Below are 11,258 nucleotides of genomic sequence, written 5' to 3' on the forward strand. Positions count from 1 at the left end.
TTGAGAAAATGGGGAAATAGGACTAATCCAGTACAGGCCCTCACTGAGTATAATAATTTGAGAAGAGCCCCAGATGAGACTATTCAGAACTTTTCTAAGAGGTTCAATAAGATTTACAATTCCATTCCAGCTCACTTAAAACCTCCTGGAGCCCTGGCCCAACTAAGATATGCTGAGTCCTTTGAATCTGATTTTTCTCTCTTACTCAGAGAGAGAGAGTCTGCTACATTGGCTGATATGCAAAATGATGCTATCAAAGTTGAAGTAAATATACTTGCTGCTAAAAAGTCTAAGATGGCTAAGACCAAAATTAAGGAAGAGGAGAGGCCCTCTACTTCAGCTCAAGATGAAAGATTTGAAACCATGATGAAGACTATGGAAAAGTTAATGGACCAATTAGCACTTGGGAATACTGCTGCTCCTCAAGCACAACAAGAACCTCGGTTCAGAAATCCCCAGTTTAGAAGGCCACAAAATCAACAAAGGCCAAGGGAAAATAGAAATCAGCCAGCTGATCCTCCTGTAAGACCTCCATTTCAGCAAAATATGGTAGATGGTGAGGAAGAGACTGAGGAACCAGAAGAAGCTATTCATTGTCTTGGTGAAGAAGATTCAGAAATCTTTTTAACAAAAGAAGAACATGATGAGTCTAGTCAACAAAAGGTTGAAAAAGAACCTTCAGATTTCCTAAAGGGTTATCAGCATGCCATATTTGAAATTCAGAAGCAATATAACCTCAGAAATCGAGATGTCCCCATTACAGCAAATAAGGGTCAGCCTAAGAAGAATATTCCAAAAGCAGTGGAAGACAAAAAAGAAAAGCCAAAACAAGCTGAAGAAAAAGGTGATGCTCCTATTGAAAAGAAAGAGAATCAAGCTCTTGTTCTTCCTAAGGAAGTTGAGAAGTCTACTCCAGGATTCAATATAGAAAATGAGATTTCTAAAATTAAAATATCAGTCCCATTTAATGAACTTCTGAAAGTAAACAAGTATAGAAGCAAGATTGTGGAAATGCTTAATTCTCCCCCGGGAGGAGCTGATATTTTAAATTTGCAAGAAGACAATCCTATCATTTGTTTGGGCCCAAGGCTGGAAGATGAGCAGAATGATGAATTTCCTCCTTTTTATATAAGCATCAATATACATGAAATGACTCTTCATAATGCCATGTTGGACTCAGGAGCATCTCATAATCTTATGCCCAAAGTCATTATGGAAAGGTTAGGATTGGAAGTGACCAGACCTTATAAAGATTTATTTTCTTTTGATTCTAAGAGGGTGCATTGTATTGGGTTAATTAAGGATGTTGTTGTGGCTCTTACACAAATTCCAGCCAAAACCACTGTCATGGATATTGTTGTGGCTGATGTTCCACCTAAATTTGGAATATTACTTTCAAGATCATGGGCAGCTAAAATTAAGGGTACTATGCAAATGGATTTGACTTATGCTACTATTCCAGTATTTGGGGAGCAGAGAAGGTTATACCGGGAGACAAGGATGGCATATATGGTGAGTAGTAAGGATAAACCACAGAATTTTCCTATCTATTCTTGTGATACAGGCTTGGGATCAGCCATTCTGTTTAATGAATCAGTGGGAGAGGAATCACAGAAAGAAAAAGCAGAAAATCAGTGTGAAGAGTTGCAGCAAAGTAATGAAGAAGACATTTCTGGTTGCTGGTCTTTGTATTTTGATGGAGCAGCAGGGAAAGAAGGAGCTGGCGCTGGAATTTGGATCATGAGTCCAGCTGATGAGAGTAAGTTTCTGTCTTATAAGCTCAATTTTGATTGCACAAATAACATGGCCGAGTATGAGTCCTTGGTTTTAGGCCTAGAAAATTTGATTGAGTTCAAGGCAAAAAACATGCTTTTATGGGGACTCTGAGCTAGTTATAAAGCAAGTTCAAGGTGTTTATCAAACAAAAGATGCAAGAATGAGAGCTTATAGGAATTGGGTGTTAGAATTGTTGGAAAAGTTTCAATCATACACTTTCAATGTCATAACCAGAGAGCAGAATTCCATGGCAGATTCTCTTGCTGTAGCAGCTAGTCTTTTTGTCATTCCTAAACATGATTCTGACAGTTATGCAGTCAAAGTCCGCCATAGGCCAGTGATCCCTGACAATATCCTAAATTGGCAAGTATTTGAAGATGACCAGCAGGTGAAAAGTTTCTTAGAATTGAAAGGAGAATTTGAGAATTGTCAAATTGACCAGCAAAACATGTTAGTGGAAACAAAAGAAAAGTCTGAGGTGTTGCAGCTGCAAAATAACCTCATTCCTAAGGGTCTGATTCCACTTGAGAAACTTTTTGATCAGAATGATGTTTTTAAGGCGCCAAGGTTGCAGGCAAATGAAGAAGAGATAGAAAGCTGCAATCTAGGTGATTTAGTAGCGCCTAAATTGATCAAAATTTCAAATTTTTATCAGCTGATCTAAAGGTTAAGTACATTGATCTGATGAAGAAGTTTATTGATGTGTTTGCTTGGAATTATACTGATCTCAAACAATATGATTCCTCAGTTATACAACATACAATCCCCATCAAGCCAAATGAGAAACCTTTTAAGCAAAAATTGAGAAGAATAAATCCTCTGCTGATGCCATTAATTGAGAAAGAGGTTAAGAAGTTGTATGATGCGAAGATTATTGTTCCTATCAGATTTTCAAATTGGTTAGCCAACTTGGTTCCAGTGAGGAAAAAGAACGAGAAATAAGGATTTGCATAGACTTTAGGAATTTGAACAAGGCTTCACTCAAGGACAATTATCCTCTTCCTAAAATGGATCTCATGTTGCAGAATATTGTAGGTTCTCAAAGAATGTCAATGTTAGACGGCTTTTCAGGATACAATCAAATCCTTGTTCATCCAGAGGATCAGGAGAAGACAGCCTTTACTACACCATGGGGCACATTTATGTATGCCAAGATGCCCTTTGGCCTCATGAATGCAGGGGCGACTTTCCAAAGGGCTATGGACATTGCTTTTGCAGAGGAGAGAGATAAATCAGTTGTGGTATACCTTGATGATATCACAGTATTTTCAAAGAGAGAGGAAGATCATTTAAAGCATCTAGAAAAGATATTATTGAAGTGTAGAAGGTTCGGCATTTCTTTGAATCCAACTAAAAGTATCTTTGCTTTGACTTCTGGTAAGTTGCTTGGGCATATCATTTCTCAAGAAGGCATTAAAATAGATCCAAATAGAGTTAGTGCTATTTCAAGGCTGGATTTGCCAAGGAGTAAGAAAGAAGTTCAGTCTTTTCTTGGTAAAGTCAATTTTGTTAGGAGGTTCATTCCTAACTTTGCAGAGGTGGTTAAGCACATCACAAAAATGCTAAAGAAGGGAGCAGACTTTAGGTGGACAGCTGAGGCAAGAAAGTCGTTTGAAGAAATTAAAAAAGCACTCACTCAAGCACCGGTGCTTATTAGTCCTGATTTCTCCAAGGAATTTTTAATATTCACTTATGCCTATGAAGATACAATCGCTGGAGTTCTTTTGCAGAAAGGGGATCAAGGTACTGAGCAGCCTATTTCATTCTTTAGTAAAACATTGGCAAATGCTGAATTAAAGTATAACATTTTAGAAAAGCAAGCATATGCTTTGGTTAAGGCAATCAAAGAATTTAGAATCTATGTTCTTCATTCTCATATTATTGCATTTGTGCCAAGTGCTGTTATTAAAGAAATTCTCACACAAGCAGACCCGGATGGTAAAAGAGGGAAATGGATAGCCAAATTGTTGGAATATGATATTGAAATTAGGCCAACTAAATTGGTGAAAGGCCAAGGGTTAGCAGAGTTGCTAACTCACTCAAATCTAGACTGCAGTGATATTAATTTTAATGCAGAAATATCAGAAATTTTTGAAGAAGAGGAAGAGTTGGTTCAAATCAATGAAAAATTTCTGATATCTGAATGGTATAAGGATGTCTCATTTGTACTACAGCACAACAGAGCCCCTGACAATCTTCCCAAGTCTAGAGCCCGTTTCATCAAGCTGAAATCTCTTAAATATTTTGTTTATGAACAGAGTTTGTTTTGGAAGGATGCTGGAGGGATTCTGCTAAGTTGCTTAATTGAAGAGGAGGCTGATAGAGTGATTGAAGAATTTCACAAAGGAGACTGTGGAGGTCACCATTATTGGAAGGCTACTGCTAACAAAATATTGAGAGCTGGGTATTTTTGGCCCACCATGTTCAAAGATATTTATAAAAAGGTTGCAGCTTGTCATGAATGTCAGTTGTTTGAAGGTAAAAGAAAGCTCATGCCTATGCCTCTTGTTCCTATTTATGTAGAGGCGCCTTTTCAGCAGTGGGGGCTAGATTTTATAGGTGAGATACATCCCTCTTCATCAGGCCAACATCGGTGGATACTTACAGCCACAGATTATTTCACAAAGTGGATAGAGGCAGTGCCAACTAGACAAGCTAATGATGCAGTCATTATTTCTTTCTTAGAGAACAATATTTTATCAAGGTTTGGATGTCCACTCAAGCTTATCACAGATAATGCTCAAGCATTTAAGTCTAAGAGAATGATAAACTTTTGCCATCAATATCATATTACTCTTGGTCATTCAACAGCTTATTATCCACAAGGCAATGGTCTAGCTGAAAGTTCAAATAAGAGTCTTGTGAGGATTATCAAGAAATTGCTGGAGGAAAACAAGAAAACTTGGCATTTGAAACTGAAGTATGCATTATGGGCTGATCGCATTTGCACTAAAAGATCTATTGGAACCTCTCCTTATGAACTTGTGTACGGAGCAGAAGCTATTTTTCCAACGTCTCTTGGTGTCCCAGTTATGAAATTAATTCAAGGACTTGAAGAAGAGCCCAATGCCATACAGAGGAGGATTAATCAATTGATTGCATTACAAGAAAAAAGGAATGAAGTGGTTGAAGATTATCAACAAAGTCAGAATAGAGTCAAAAGGGCTTTTGACAAGAAGATTAAAGATGTGACCTTTCAAATTAATGACAAGGTTTTGAAATGGGAAGCCAAAATTGAGGAAAAGGGCAAACATGGTAAGTTTGAGAATTTATGGAAGGGGCCATATTTGATCTCTGCCTTCCATGGAAACAATACTTACATTTTGCAAGAAGTTGATGGATCACAGTATGCTGGTGGGCCTGTCAATGGCAGGTTCTTAAAGCATTATTATCAGTGAGAAGTCTGCCAAGTAGTTCATGATCATTGTAAATAATCATTGCGTTTTGAAGTGTTTGTGCTAGCAATAAGTGACAAGCTGAACTAGCAGATTTTAGCCCGAGGAGAAGGCCCACAAAGTTTGAGAGGAATGCTTGTCAGCCAGATGTGAGTGTAATAAATGGATAAAGCACTGGTACTACGTGTTCTTAGTGTACCACAGGGGCACACTATCCCTAGTGGAGCCGCTGTTATCACTAGAATCTATAGTTCATGTATATGTTAATTATCCATAAGTTTTTATAAAGTCTTGAGGTCTTGTAAATAAGTTTGTTAACTTATGTCAATTTCAAATTTTGAAATTCAAGAGTTATGAATGAAATTCGTGTAAAGGCAAGGGCATTAGTCATCTTCCATCATGGTTAGTTATGTCATGTCATGTCATTGGTACTTGCGCAGTTTCGCAGCGCGGGTATGATCTCTTAGGTACTTGCGCAGTTTCGTAGCGCGAGTGTGATTGGTCAGTTCTGCTGCTAAATAATGTTTGCGTGTTTTCGTAGCGGCCCGTTTGCCAGCGATTTCGTAGCGCATTCCTTTAAATTTGAACTGCCCGCGCTACGAAATCGGGGTTTCGGGCTGTTGTCTAGTTTTTTTTTTCCTGAAATGTCTAATCCGAGAAGTGGTGAGTCACGAGTCCGGTTATGATTGTTTCCTCACACCATTTACGTGTCATGATTAGCCATTACTTTGCCATCAGGTCTGATTTCATTGAGTTAGGTGTCAGTTTGGAGGACGTTATAGGAAGTGGTCATTCCATAATGTGTTTTTCATAACATATGAATGTCTTCTACTCTATGAAAAGCGTGAGCTTTATTCTAATCAGACTACTGCAAGCGAGCCTGAGTTCTACAGCCAAAGAGTGTTATCGTGCTGCAAACCACCGGCATTTCCTTGTGTAGAATTGTGCAAAGAAACATGGAGAGAAAGGAGCACCGTTCGGGTAGATGTGTGAGAACAGAGCCGGAGGGATTAGATGTAACCCTCAGTGATGAGGAAGTAGCAAAGGCGTTCAGAGCTGCTGGTTGTTGGCGGTTCTGTGAAAAACTCAAAGGTGGACATGCAGAAGTGACCAAGGCATTTGCAGTGAACTTCACGGGATTAAATTCAAAGGTGGCCATGCTGGAGTTTCCGGTTTCCCCTGAAGTCATTTCTACAGTCACAGAAATCCCAGAGGTGGCCAAGAATGGTTCAAGAATTTCAAGTTTGATATGGGTCCGTGTAAGGAGTTCTTAAAGGCACCATATGTAGACGAAGATCTTACTAAAGCTGTCCCAAGGAGCTATCTTAAGGAGAATTATGCTACATTATTGACATGCATCCAGAAGTACTTGACATGTGAAGGTCGGTACAACAAAGTATACTCATATCATTTCAAGCTGCTACTACACTTCACTGGTAAGAGCTCAATAGACATCCCTTTTTACTTATTCAGGAGTATTTCTAAGATGTGTGACAAGATTCAGTTGAAAAAGGAAGCTTATGAAACATCTCTTTTTCATCATGGTCTGGTTAAATTATTGGTGTTGGATAGCCTACATAAAATTGGTAAAGACTGGGATTCGTTTGTATTCATGGCCGGTTTCCCTAGTAAAACGGGCCTCACTCCATTACCTGTAAGAGAAAGAGAAGATAGGAGTGAGGATACTACTTTGGCTGAGATTAGGAAAGAAATAACAGACCATAAGAAGCCCAAAGCTAAAACAAAGAAGCCAGAGAGGTCTGTAACAGTCAAAGAAACACCTGAAGCATCAACAAAGAAGACTCCTAAGTTAGCAGTCAAAGAAACTCCTGAGGCATCAGTAGTCAAAACTTTGAAATCATCCAAAGTGTCTGAAAAAGAAGCCTCTAAGTTGCCGCTTAAAGAAACACCAGAATCATCTAAACAGAAGACTCACAAAAGAAAAGATGAAATTAAGTCTAGTGAAGTTGAAAGAGTTTCAAGAGCAAGAACTAGAGGCCAGCTGAACAAAGAAAAAGGAAAATCTGCTCATGTGGAAGAGAGTCCTGTTTCTAAGGGTAATCTAAATGATTTGCTGGAAGCCATTGAATTAGAACAAGAACATCCAATCCAAGTTGAACCACTTGAAATAGAACCAGATCAATTGGTGGCACCTATGCATATTGATCTAACACAATCTTCACCTGAGAGTTCAAAGAAGTCAAAGGCTTCCAAAAGGTTAAAGTTTGAAGAACCAGGTAAAGAGTATGCCTTTAAACCTCGCAGACCAATGACTAGGAGGCAAATAAAGGAAGCAGAAAAGGCTCAAAAAGAGAAAGTCCCTTCAGACATGCCTAGGACAGAGGCACTTGAAATCTTCTCTGGAATAGTCCAAGCAGTTAAAAACAAGAATAAGGACAATAAGGTGGTTATCAGTCAAAGTGGAAATGTGGTTGCCATTACAAAACAAGCTGGAGCAAGTAAGGAGATACCTCAGGTTCATAATATCTTTAAAGAGAAGGCAGTGAGATATACTAGTTATAAGAAAGCTGTGATGAAAGGTAAAACAAGTTTGATCAGTCAAGCTAGTTCGGTATCTGACGCCTATGTATGGACAATACCAGCTCTAAAACAGGCAAAAACTATGAAACAAATGAATGCAAGTCTAAGAGCACAGAACAAGAAGTTGAAGGAGGAAGTCATCAGCCTGAAAGAAAAGCTAGACAAGCTAGCTAAATGATTCAAGGAGGAATGTGTTTTCTCAAATTTTGATATATGTTAGGCCATTGTCTTTTTAAAAGTTTTTGAGACTTTTTTGTGTCTTCACACCTGTATGGAAAGACTAAAGGAATCATAGATTTGAAATATTGCTGTTTTGAGGTTCATATATTTAATTTTGATGACCTACAGCAGTTTCGTAGCGCGCTACGAAACTACTGTAGATGACTGGTTAGGTTTAAAGCTTGAGTTGGAATGCTGAGATCAGCATATATTCAAAGAGATGGTTTAATGTCAGCATGTAGACTATAGAAGATCAGTCAGAAATTTTGAAAAGGAGGTCAGGTGTAAATATTCAAAGAAAAAGTCGAAGTTTTGTCTTTTGCCTAAAAGTCACTTTATTTCCGAAATTTTAGGGTTTGGATAGAGCTGCTGAGGTGTTAAATGATACACTTGTCCAATTGTGGGATGGCTGGGTTATGAGTTTTCTTCAGTCACACGGGACTATCCAAGGTTTAAATGGCTTAAAGATGGATCATTAATATATGAACACCGAGGGGAGGCAGCAACCAAGAATATAGGCTTCATTTTCTTTTCGGTTGTTGAAGTCATCTATGCATCAAGTATCTGGAGCTGTATGTACATTGAATCTGTTTTAAGCTTGGATATGGTTATTATTGCAGTACTACAGGTGGCAAGCTCAAAGGACACATCAGGGTATACAAGGAAGAAGACTTAAAGTGCCAATATGATGGAATCCTCTGTTTTCGTAGCATCATATCTCTTGTAATAAATTAGTTCGTTTATGTTATTGTTAAGGTCATTTATGTCAAAAGCCCGAGCTCCCTTCATGCTTGATGAGGAGTCTCGTACAGCAGTGTTTTGATAGGCTATATATAGGAATAACTTAGATGTAAAAAAGGTTGGATACTTAATAGAAAAAGTGTGTTGTTTTGGGCCACTGTAAGATCTTTTTTGACAGTAATAGTAAAACAGAGTTTTTCTCTTCTCAAGATTCTCGAAGGATTGTCATGGTCAAATGAAGTGATGATGTGTTATACCTTATGTTATTTTATGGTTTTGTTGTATGCAATCACTCAGAATTCATACTTATATGCTCTGACTTCCTGTGTATACAGCAAGCTATGTGTGGTGGAATATGTTTGACTTGTAATGCTAAGAGCCTTGATTTCTATGAGTTCACTGTGTTTTTCTTGTTTACTTGATATTATAGACTCCATAGCCCAATGAGATATCTTTTGGTGTGTTTCCAACCAGTTATGCTTACATTAAATCTATTGTACAAGAGTTAGCCCTCTTATCAACATTCAAAATCAATAACCTTTTCTTGAGAGAGCCCTCTCAGGCTAGGGAGGCTAATCCTTAGTCAAAAGCTTGGTCTGAAATAGTTACACAGAGTCTGCCTGATCAGCAGCCCTTCAGTTGTGATTTTGTGATAACACACACTAGGATGGAGATTGCCTCTCCACCCAAAAATGTAATAAAATTAAATAAAAAAAAAATATTTATAAAATATTTTGATTGTGAAATGAGAGATGGTTTTTGGACATGTGGTATGGATGATCCATTGTATTGGCACATGCTATGGTATGGTTAATATTATCCATGGTAAAGTGGGGTGAGAATCCATAGTTAAAAATCTTGTTATATTGTAAGTATTATTTTGATTGTGAAATGAGAGATGGTTTTTGGACATGTGGTAATGATGAGCCATCCTATTAGCCCATGATATGGTATGGTTAATAATATCCATGGTAACGTGGGGGTGGATATCTATGGTTAAAAATCTTGTTATATTGTAAGTATTAAGTTTTTATGTGTTTATTAATGAAATTTAAATATGGTTACAAAATCATTATTTTAATTTATATGGTAAAATGGATCTTACTATTTATATCTTATATTTTGATGTGATAGAGGTGTAGGTATATTTCAAAAGTAATTATAATTATTTTTTTCTTTTAGATTTAATAAAAAATGTTATAAAATTAAATTCAAATAAAATATTTACAAAATATTTTTATTGTCAAATAAGAAATGGTTTTTGGGCATGTTGTATTAACGAGCCATAATATTGACCATGTTATTGTAATAAGGTCTATTTACAAGTTAATAATATTTATGGCAAAGTAGACGTGAATATCCATGGTTAAACATATTGTTATATTGTAAGATTTTTGTAAGTATTAAAGTTTTATGTGCTTATTAATTAAATTTAAATATGCTTATAAAACCATTATTCTATTTTATAAAGTCAAAAAGGTCTTAATTGACTTTTATTATTTTTATTACTTTTAATTTTTTACAAACACTACTCCTCATACAAAACTCTGTATTACTTTTAGCCAATTTATAAATATTTACCAATCTTTTACTTATTATAAATTAGACATATTAATAAATTCAATATATTAAATCAAACTATAAAACACACTTCTTAATACAATTATTATGATTATTTTATTTTAGGTTTTTGGACACAAACTTAAAATATTTTGCTTTAGCCTTTAGCTCATCATCTATGTTCAAGTTGTTCTCATTTAATTCAATTTCTATGCCTTCCATATCTTCCTTCTTCCATAGTGATACATTCTTTCTTTGATCTTTGCCATCTTCACACATATATGGTAATCTGTATGACATTATTATCCATCTAGAGCTGATTATTTGATCACGTTATGTGTCAAGTTCACAAATGATCACTTTATCTTATAAGAAACAATCTCATAGTGCCACCACTAATGTATTGTTCTCCACATGAGATTCTGTCCATGACAAAATATCTCAAAGTTTAGGTATTCTTTAACATTGTAATTTATATATTATATAGATAAACAATAAAATTTGAATCCCAACTTCCTATAAACAAATAAATAAAATTATATAACTTACCATGCATAGCATAATTCAAAATCTAATTTATATATTATATAGATAAACAATAAAATTTGAATCCCAACTTCCTATAAACAAATAAATAAAATTATATAACTTACCATGCAGAGCATAATTCAAAATCTGCTTTATCATCTTTTTTTAGAAGCAAAATATTCAAAGAAAATAATTCTAAACAAAATTTTATTAATCTCAATGCATAGCATAAACCAAAATTTCCCATCATAATCCTTTTCAAAAAACTATTCAAAGAAAATAATTCTGATGGATGAAAAAGAATAATCGGAGAAGAGAGGATATTCTAATAATTTCTTTCAAGATCTCTAAAGTAATAGTTGTTTCAAAAACAAATTATTCTAAAGTAATAGTTGTTTCAAAAACAAATTATTCAAAGAAAATAATTCTAATGGATTAAAAAATAATTAGAGAAGAGAGGATATTCTAATAATTTTTTTGAGATCTCTAAAGTAATAG

This window comes from Pinus tabuliformis, chromosome 6, assembly GCF_031772625.1.
Source record: "Pinus tabuliformis cultivar Carrire ecotype Pingquan chromosome 6, CPIR1, whole genome shotgun sequence".
NCBI classification, from domain to species: domain Eukaryota; kingdom Viridiplantae; phylum Streptophyta; class Pinopsida; order Pinales; family Pinaceae; genus Pinus; species Pinus tabuliformis.